Source organism: Oncorhynchus mykiss, chromosome 21 (genome assembly GCF_057628025.1).
Source record: "Oncorhynchus mykiss isolate SJ-2025 chromosome 21, ASM5762802v1, whole genome shotgun sequence".
NCBI classification, from domain to species: Eukaryota; Metazoa; Chordata; class Actinopteri; order Salmoniformes; family Salmonidae; genus Oncorhynchus; species Oncorhynchus mykiss.
This window is the reverse complement of record NC_143042.1, coordinates 35,884,655-35,895,730: the sequence shown is the minus strand read 5'-3', so window position 1 is coordinate 35,895,730 and position 11,076 is coordinate 35,884,655. Positions and strand designations below refer to the sequence as shown.

At 40.9% G+C, this 11,076-nt stretch overlaps 4 non-coding genes across 4 annotated transcripts; all 4 read right to left on the bottom strand.

Moving 5' to 3' along the window:
• Positions 1-629: 629 nt before the first annotated feature.
• On the bottom strand, positions 630-703 carry trnan-guu (transfer RNA asparagine (anticodon GUU)). Its single transcript has one exon. It is a non-coding gene; the product is annotated as a tRNA-Asn (tRNA).
• Positions 704-5,285: 4,582 nt separating this feature from the next.
• trnan-guu (transfer RNA asparagine (anticodon GUU)) lies at positions 5,286-5,359 on the bottom strand. Its single transcript has one exon. It is a non-coding gene; the product is annotated as a tRNA-Asn (tRNA).
• Positions 5,360-7,595: 2,236 nt separating this feature from the next.
• Positions 7,596-7,669, bottom strand: trnan-guu (transfer RNA asparagine (anticodon GUU)). Its single transcript has one exon. It is a non-coding gene; the product is annotated as a tRNA-Asn (tRNA).
• Positions 7,670-8,768: 1,099 nt separating this feature from the next.
• Positions 8,769-8,842, bottom strand: trnan-guu (transfer RNA asparagine (anticodon GUU)). The gene has a single exon. It is a non-coding gene; the product is annotated as a tRNA-Asn (tRNA).
• Positions 8,843-11,076: the final 2,234 nt, after the last annotated feature.

Genomic DNA, 11,076 nt, shown 5'->3' with positions numbered 1-11,076 from the left:
AAATATAAATAATACGTTTTTTCATACCAGATTGACATCGTTTACGTTGTCATACTAGCCAGATTAATAAGAATAAATTATATGTTCCTTGGAGAACACAGAATGATCAAGCTATTGAGTAACAGAAGATCAGAGACCATTGACAGCCATTTTACCAGTAGTTATAGTAACTTGTCATCTTTCATGTTCAACAACACACCAATCACATGTTACAACAGGAAACACAGCAGGTCAAAAGCAAGCTTACTGTAAGGCCAGGAAGGTCTTCCATATCACTAGAAATAGAAAGACAGCATCCCTGGGTGGGCTCAAATCACCAACTTTTAAATGAACAGTCTAACGCGCCAACAAATTGCACCACAGAGACTTGTGGTTATACTGACCCTCAGCAGGCCAAAGTCTCATGGAAGCTCACGCCAAGTCAGGAAGGGGGACTTCACAATCTGAAAAATATCATCCCTGGGTGGTGTCAAAGCACCAACCTTTAGATTGACAGTCAAACACACTAACTGATTGCACGAGAGAGGCTTGTGTTGGCATTGACCCTCAGCACGGCAATTTAACAGGAATCTCATAACAGGTACAGGACGTCACATCGACATCATGGAGCACAACAAACTGAAAACTGTCGTCCCTGGGTGGGCTCGAACCACCAACCTTTAGATTAACAGTCTAACGCGCTAACCAATTGCGCCACAGAGACTTGTGGTGTATTTAATACTGACGCTAGATCGCTGGCCATTTGTACTCTCATCCAACTGAACATGGAGTTTACGAAACAACAACACTTTGTTCCAATGGTTGTGTTAACGTGCATCGAAAGTGCAGCAACATTTTCAAGGAAGTAGCCCTGTAGTTTTCTAATGTTTGTTAGCTGTTTGAATGGCCTTAAAAGGGCAAAGATGTAGCGCAATGTTCGTCAGCGCAACATTATATTAAAAGGCATCTGGCAGGAGTAAATTCAGCCACAATCACAAATATATTATGATAAATATATATCTTAAACAACTGCATTTTCACAAATGTAATATATAATCGCCAAGCCCATTCAAAAATAATTAGGGGACTGACTCCGGAAGAATGATGAAGTGGCTAGTCACTTTCATGGCGTATAGGCATACATTTACACACAAACACACTGGACCAACATTGTCCTTCTCGCGAGATAAATATAAATAATACGTTTTTTCATACCAGATTGACATCATTTACATTGTCATACTAGCCAGATTAATAAGAATAAATTATATGTTCCTTGGAGAACACAGAATGATCAAGCTATTGAGTAACAGAAGATCAGAGACCATTGACAGCCATTTTACCAGTAGGTATAGTAAGTTGTCATCTTTCATGTTCAACAACACACCAATCACATGTTACAACAGGAAACACAGCAGGTCAAAAGCAAGCTTACTGTAAGGCCAGGAAGGTCTTCCATATCACTAGAAATAGAAAGACAGCATCCCTGGGTGGGCTCAAATCACCAACTTTTAAATGAACAGTCTAACGCGCCAACAAATTGCACCACAGAGACTTGTGGTTATACTGACCCTCAGCAGGCCAAAGTCTCATGGAAGCTCACGCCAAGTGAGGAAGGGGGACTTCACAATCTGAAAAATGTCATCCCTGGGTGGTGTCAAAGCACCAACCTTTAGATTGACAGTCAAACACACTAACTGATTGCACGAGAGAGGCTTGTGTTGGCATTGACCCTCAGCACGGCAATTTAACAGGAATCTCATAACAGGACGTCACATCGACATCATGGAGCACAACAAACTGAAAACTGTCGACCCTGGGTGGGCTCGAACCACCAACCTTTAGATTAACAGTCTAACGCGCTAACCAATTGCGCCACAGAGACTTGTGGTGTATTTAATACTGACGCTAGATCGCTGGCCATTTGTACTCTCATCCAACTGAACATGGAGTTTACGAAACAACAACACTTTGTTCCAATGGTTGTGTTAACGTGCATCGAAAGTGCAGCAACATTTTCAAGGAAGTAGCCCTGTAGTTTTCTAATGTTTGTTAGCTGTTTGAATGGCCTTAAAAGGGCAAAGATGTAGCGCAATGTTCGTCAGCGCAACATTATATTAAAAGGCATCTGGCAGGAGTAAATTCAGCCACAATCACAAATATATTATGATAAATATATATCTTAAACAACTGCATTTTCACAAATGTAATATATAATCGCCAAGCCCATTCAAAAATAATTAGGGGACTGACTCCGGAAGAATGATGAAGTGGCTAGTCACTTTCATGGCGTATAGGCATACATTTACACACAAACACACTGGACCAACATTGTCCTTCTCGCGAGATAAATATAAATAATACGTTTTTTCATACCAGATTGACATCATTTACATTGTCATACTAGCCAGATTAATAAGAATAAATTATATGTTCCTTGGAGAACACAGAATGATCAAGCTATTGAGTAACAGAAGATCAGAGACCATTGACAGCCATTTTACCAGTAGGTATAGTAACTTGTCATCTTTCATGTTCAACAACACACCAATCACATGTTACAACAGGAAACACAGCAGGTCAAAAGCAAGCTTACTGTAAGGCCAGGAAGGTCTTCCATATCACTAGAAATAGAAAGACAGCATCCCTGGGTGGGCTCAAATCACCAACTTTTAAATGAACAGTCTAACGCGCCAACAAATTGCACCACAGAGACTTGTGGTTATACTGACCCTCAGCAGGCCAAAGTCTCATGGAAGCTCACGCCAAGTGAGGAAGGGGGACTTCACAATCTGAAAAATGTCATCCCTGGGTGGTGTCAAAGCACCAACCTTTAGATTGACAGTCAAACACACTAACTGATTGCACGAGAGAGGCTTGTGTTGGCATTGACCCTCAGCACGGCAATTTAACAGGAATCTCATAACAGGACGTCACATCGACATCATGGAGCACAACAAACTGAAAACTGTCGACCCTGGGTGGGCTCGAACCACCAACCTTTAGATTAACAGTCTAACTTGCTAACCAATTGCGCCACAGAGACTTGTGGTGTATTTAATACTGACGCTAGATCGCTGGCCATTTGTACTCTCATCCAACTGAACATGGAGTTTACGAAACAACAACACTTTGTTCCAATGGTTGTGTTAACGTGCATCGAAAGTGCAGCAACATTTTCAAGGAAGTAGCCCTGTAGTTTTCTAATGTTTGTTAGCTGTTTGAATGGCCTTAAAAGGGCAAAGATGTAGCGCAATGTTCGTCAGCGCAACATTATATTAAAAGGCATCTGGCAGGAGTAAATTCAGCCACAATCACAAATATATTATGATAAATATATATCTTAAACAACTGCATTTTCACAAATGTAATATATAATCGCCAAGCCCATTCAAAAATAATTAGGGGACTGACTCCGGAAGAATGATGAAGTGGCTAGTCACTTTCATGGCGTATAGGCATACATTTACACACAAACACACTGGACCAACATTGTCCTTCTCGCGAGATAAATATAAATAATACGTTTTTTCATACCAGATTGACATCATTTACATTGTCATACTAGCCAGATTAATAAGAATAAATTATATGTTCCTTGGAGAACACAGAATGATCAAGCTATTGAGTAACAGAAGATCAGAGACCATTGACAGCCATTTTACCAGTAGGTATACTAACTTGTCATCTTTCATGTTCAACAACACACCAATCACATGTTACAACAGGAAACACAGCAGGTCAAAAGCAAGCTTACTGTAAGGCCAGGAAGGTCTTCCATATCACTAGAAATAGAAAGACAGCATCCCTGGGTGGGCTCAAATCACCAACTTTTAAATGAACAGTCTAACGCGCCAACAAATTGCACCACAGAGACTTGTGGTTATACTGACCCTCAGCAGGCCAAAGTCTCATGGAAGCTCACGCCAAGTCAGGAAGGGGGACTTCACAATCTGAAAAATGTCATCCCTGGGTGGTGTCAAAGCACCAACCTTTAGATTGACAGTCGAACACACTAACTGATTGCACGAGAGAGGCTTGTGTTGGCATTGACCCTCAGCACGTCAATTTAACAGGAATCTCATAACAGGTATAGGACGTCACATCGACATCATGGAGCACAACAAACTGAAAACTGTCGTCCCTGGGTGGGCTCGAACCACCAACCTTTAGATTAACAGTCTAACACGCTAACCAATTGCGCCACAGAGACTTGTGGTGTATTTAATACTGACGCTAGATCGCTGGCCATTTGTGCTCTCATCCAACTGAACATGGAGTTTACGAAACAACAACACTTTGTTCCAATGGTTGTGTTAACGTGCATCGAAAGTGCAGCAACATTTTCAAGGAAGTAGCCCTGTAGTTTTCTAATGTTTGTTAGCTGTTTGAATGGCCTTAAAAGGGCAAAGATGTAGCGCAATGTTCGTCAGCGCAACATTATATTAAAAGGCATCTGGCAGGAGTAAATTCAGCCACAATCACAAATATATTATGATAAATATATATTTTAAACAACTGCATTTTCACAAATGTAATACATAATCGCCAAGCCCATTCAAAAATAATTAGGGGACTGACTCCGGAAGAATGATGAAGTGGCTAGTCACTTTCATGGGGTATAGGCATACATTTACACACAAACACACTGGACCAACATTGTCCTTCTCGCGAGATAAATATAAATAATACGTTTTTTCATACCAGATTGACATCATTTACGTTGTCATACTAGCCAGATTAATAAGAATAAATTATATGTTCCTTGGAGAACACAGAATGATCAAGCTATTGAGTAACAGAAGATCAGAGACCATTGACAGCCATTTTACCAGTAGTTATAGTAACTTGTCATCTTTCATGTTCAACAACACACCAATCACATGTTACAACAGGAAACACAGCAGGTCAAAAGCAAGCTTACTGTAAGGCCAGGAAGGTCTTCCATATCACTAGAAATAGAAAGACAGCATCCCTGGGTGGGCTCAAATCACCAACTTTTAAATGAACAGTCTAACGCGCCAACAAATTGCACCACAGAGACTTGTGGTTATACTGACCCTCAGCAGGCCAAAGTCTCATGGAAGCTCACGCCAAGTCAGGAAGGGGGACTTCACAATCTGAAAAATATCATCCCTGGGTGGTGTCAAAGCACCAACCTTTAGATTGACAGTCAAACACACTAACTGATTGCACGAGAGAGGCTTGTGTTGGCATTGACCCTCAGCAAGGCAATTTAACAGGAATCTCATAACAGGTACAGGACGTCACATCGACATCATGGAGCACAACAAACTGAAAACTGTCGTCCCTGGGTGGGCTCGAACCACCAACCTTTAGATTAACAGTCTAACGCGCTAACCAATTGCGCCACAGAGACTTGTGGTGTATTTAATACTGACGCTAGATCGCTGGCCATTTGTACTCTCATCCAACTGAACATGGAGTTTACGAAACAACAACACTTTGTTCCAATGGTTGTGTTAACGTGCATCGAAAGTGCAGCAACATTTTCAAGGAAGTAGCCCTGTAGTTTTCTAATGTTTGTTAGCTGTTTGAATGGCCTTAAAAGGGCAAAGATGTAGCGCAATGTTCGTCAGCGCAACATTATATTAAAGGCATCTGGCAGGAGTAAATTCAGCCACAATCACAAATATATTATGATAAATATATATTTTAAACAACTGCATTTTCACAAATGTAATATATAATCGCCAAGCCCATTCAAAAATAATTAGGGGACTGACTCCGGAAGAATGATGAAGTGGCTAGTCACTTTCATGGCGTATAGGCATACATTTACACACAAACACACTGGACCAACATTGTCCTTCTCGCGAGATAAATATAAATAATACGTTTTTTCATACCAGATTGACATCATTTACATTGTCATACTAGCCAGATTAATAAGAATAAATTATATGTTCCTTGGAGAACACAGAATGATCAAGCTATTGAGTAACAGAAGATCAGAGACCATTGACAGCCATTTTACCAGTAGGTATAGTAACTTGTCATCTTTCATGTTCAACAACACCAATCACATGTTACAACAGGAAACACAGCAGGTCAAAAGCAAGCTTACTGTAAGGCCAGGAAGGTCTTCCATATCACTAGAAATAGAAAGACAGCATCCCTGGGTGGGCTCAAATCACCAACTTTTAAATTAACAGTCTAACGCGCCAACAAATTGCACCACAGAGACTTGTGGTTATACTGACCCTCAGCAGGCCAAAGTCTCATGGAAGCTCACGCCAAGTCAGGAAGGGTCAGTTCACATCTCCACAATCTGAAAAATGTCATCCCTGGGTGGTGTCAATGCACCACTGATCGCACGAGAGAGGCTTGTGTTGACATTGAACCTCAGCACGGCAATTTAACAGGAATCTCATAACAGGTACAGGACGTCACATCGACATCATGGAGCACAACAAACTGAAAACTGTCTTCCCTGGGTGGGCTCGAACCACCAACCTTTAGATTAACAGTCTAACGCGCTAACCAATTGCGCCACAGAGACTTGTGGTGTATTTAATACTGACGCTAGATCGCTGGCCATTTGTGCTCTCATCCAACTGAACATGGAGTTTACGAAACAACAACACTTTGTTCCAATGGTTGTGTTAACGTGCATCGAAAGTGCAGCAACATTTTCAAGGAAGTAGCCCTGTAGTTTTCTAATGTTTGTTAGCTGTTTGAATGGCCTTAAAAGGGCAAAGATGTAGCGCAATGTTCGTCAGCGCAACATTATATTAAAAGGCATCTGGCAGGAGTAAATTCAGCCACAATCACAAATATATTATGATAAATATATATTTTAAACAACTGCATTTTCACAAATGTAATACATAATCGCCAAGCCCATTCAAAAATAATTAGGGGACTGACTCCGGAAGAATGATGAAGTGGCTAGTCACTTTCATGGCGTATAGGCATACATTTACACACAAACACACTGGACCAACATTGTCCTTCTCGCGAGATAAATATAAATAATACGTTTTTTCATACCAGATTGACATCATTTACGTTGTCATACTAGCCAGATTAATAAGAATAAATTATATGTTCCTTGGAGAACACAGAATGATCAAGCTATTGAGTAACAGAAGATCAGAGACCATTGACAGCCATTTTACCAGTAGTTATAGTAACTTGTCATCTTTCATGTTCAACAACACACCAATCACATGTTACAACAGGAAACACAGCAGGTCAAAAGCAAGCTTACTGTAAGGCCAGGAAGGTCTTCCATATCACTAGAAATAGAAAGACAGCATCCCTGGGTGGGCTCAAATCACCAACTTTTAAATGAACAGTCTAACGCGCCAACAAATTGCACCACAGAGACTTGTGGTTATACTGACCCTCAGCAGGCCAAAGTCTCATGGAAGCTCACGCCAAGTCAGGAAGGGGGACTTCACAATCTGAAAAATATCATCCCTGGGTGGTGTCAAAGCACCAACCTTTAGATTGACAGTCAAACACACTAACTGATTGCACGAGAGAGGCTTGTGTTGGCATTGACCCTCAGCACGGCAATTTAACAGGAATCTCATAACAGGTACAGGACGTCACATCGACATCATGGAGCACAACAAACTGAAAACTGTCGTCCCTGGGTGGGCTCGAACCACCAACCTTTAGATTAACAGTCTAACGCGCTAACCAATTGCGCCACAGAGACTTGTGGTGTATTTAATACTGACGCTAGATCGCTGGCCATTTGTACTCTCATCCAACTGAACATGGAGTTTACGAAACAACAACACTTTGTTCCAATGGTTGTGTTAACGTGCATCGAAAGTGCAGCAACATTTTCAAGGAAGTAGCCCTGTAGTTTTCTAATGTTTGTTAGCTGTTTGAATGGCCTTAAAAGGGCAAAGATGTAGCGCAATGTTCGTCAGCGCAACATTATATTAAAAGGCATCTGGCAGGAGTAAATTCAGCCACAATCACAAATATATTATGATAAATATATATTTTAAACAACTGCATTTTCACAAATGTAATATATAATCGCCAAGCCCATTCAAAAATAATTAGGGGACTGACTCCGGAAGAATGATGAAGTGGCTAGTCACTTTCATGGCGTATAGGCATACATTTACACACAAACACACTGGACCAACATTGTCCTTCTCGCGAGATAAATATAAATAATACGTTTTTTCATACCAGATTGACATAATTTACATTGTCATACTAGCCAGATGAATAAGAATAAATTATATGTTCCTTGGAGAACACAGAATGATCAAGCTATTGAGTAACAGAAGATCAGAGACCATTGACAGCCATTTTACCAGTAGGTATAGTAACTTGTCATCTTTCATGTTCAACAACACCAATCACATGTTACAACAGGAAACACAGCAGGTCAAAAGCAAGCTTACTGTAAGGCCAGGAAGGTCTTCCATATCACTAGAAATAGAAAGACAGCATCCCTGGGTGGGCTCAAATCACCAACTTTTAAATGAACAGTCTAACGCGCCAACAAATTGCACCACAGAGACTTGTGGTTATACTGACCCTCAGCAGGCCAAAGTCTCATGGAAGCTCACGCCAAGTCAGGAAGGGTCAGTTCACATCTCCACAATCTGAAAAATGTCATCCCTGGGTGGTGTCAAAGCACCAACCTTTAGATTGACAGTCAAACACGCTAACTGATTGCACGAGAGAGGCTTGTGTTGGCATTGACCCTCAGCACGGCAATTTAACAGGAATCTCATAACAGGTACAGGACGTCACATCGACATCATGGAGCACAACAAACTGAAAACTGTCGTCCCTGGGTGGGCTTGAACCACCAACCTTTAGATTAACAGTCTAACGCGCTAACCAATTGCGCCACAGAGACTTGTGGTGTATTTAATCCTGATGCTAGATCACTGGCCATTCGTGCTCTCATCCAACTGAACATGGAGTTTACGAAACAACAACACTTTGTTCCAATGGTTGTGTTAACGTGCATCGAAAGTGCAGCAACATTTTCAAGGAAGTAGCCCTGTAGTTTTCTAATGTTTGTTAGCTTTTTGAATGGCCTTAAAAGGGCAAAGATGTAGCGCAATGTTCGTCAGCGCAACATTATATTAAAAGGCATCTGGCAGGAGTAAATTCAGCCACAATCACAAATATATTATGATAAATATATATTTTAAACAACTGCATTTTCACAAATGTAATATATAATCGCCAAGCCCATTCAAAAATAATTAGGGGACTGACTCCGGAAGAATGATGAAGTGGCTAGTCACTTTCATGGCGTATAGGCATACATTTACACACAAACACACTGGACCAACATTGTCCTTCTTGCGAGATAAATATAAATAATATGTTTTTTCATACCAGATTGACATCATTTACATTGTCATACTAGCCAGATTAATAAGAATAAATTATATGTTCCTTGGAGAACACAGAATGATCAAGCTATTGAGTAACAGAAGATCAGAGACCATTGACAGCAATTTTACCAGTAGGTATAGTAACTTGTCATCTTTCATGTTCAACAACACACCAATCACATGTTACAAGTGGAAACACAGCAGGTCAAAAGCAAGCTTACTGTAAGGCCAGGAAGGTCTTCCATATCACTAGAAATAGAAAGACAGCATCCCTGGGTGGGCTCAAATCACCAACTTTTAAATGAACAGTCTAACGCGCCAACAAATTGCACCACAGAGACTTGTGGTTATACTGACCCTCAGCAGGCCAAAGTCTCATGGAAGCTCACGCCAAGTCAGGAAGGGGGACTTCACAATCTGAAAAACGTCATCCCTGGGTGGTGTCAAAGCACCAACCTTTAGATTGACAGTCAAACACACTAACTGATTGCACGAGAGAGGCTTGTGTTGGCATTGACCCTCAGCACGGCAATTTAACAGGAATCTCATAACAGGTACAGGACGTCACATCGACATCATGGAGCACAACAAACTGAAAACTGTCGTCCCTGGGTGGGCTCGAACCACCAACCTTTAGATTAACAGTCTAACACGCTAACCAATTGCGCCACAGAGACGTGTGGTGTATTTATTACTGACGCTAGATCGCTGGCCATTTGTGCTCTCATCCAACTGAACATGGAGTTTACGAAACAACAACACTTTGTTCCAATGGTTGTGTTAACGTGCATCGAAAGTGCAGCAACATTTTCAAGGAAGTAGCCCTGTAGTTTTCTAATGTTTGTTAGCTTTTTGAATGGCCTTAAAAGGGCAAAGATGTAGCGCAATGTTCGTCAGCGCAACATTATATTAAAAGGCATCTGGCAGGAGTAAATTCAGCCACAATCACAAATATATTATGATAAATATATATTTTAAACAACTGCATTTTCACAAATGTAATATATAATCGCCAAGCCCATTCAAAAATAATTAGGGGACTGACTCCGGAAGAATGATGAAGTGGCTAGTCACTTTCATGGCGTATAGGCATACATTTACACACAAACACACTGGACCAACAATGTCCTTCTTGCGAGATAAATATAAATAATATGTTTTTTCATACCAGATTGACATCATTTACGTTGTCATACTAGCCAGATGAATAAGAATAAATTATATGTTCCTTGGAGAACACAGAATGATCAAGCTATTGAGTAACAGAAGATCAGAGACCATTGACAGCCATTTTACCAGTAGTTATAGTAACTTGTCATCTTTCATGTTCAACATCACACCAATCACATGTTACAACAGGAAACACAGCAGGTCAAAATCAAGCTTACTGTAAGGCCAGGAAGGTCTTCCATATCACTACAAATAGAAAGACAGCATCCCTGGGTGGGCTCAAATCACCAACTTTTAAATGAACAGTCTAACGCGCCAACAAATTGCACCACAGAGACTTGTGGTTATACTGACCCTCAGCAGGCCAAAGTCTCATGGAAGCTCACGCCAAGTCAGGAAGGGGGACTTCACAATCTGAAAAATGTCATCCCTGGGTGGTGTCAAAGCACCAACCTTTAGATTGACAGTCAAACACACTAACTGATTGCACGAGAGAGGCTTGTGTTGGCATTGACCCTCAGCACGGCAATTTAACAGGAATCTCATAACAGGTACAGGACGTCACATCGACATC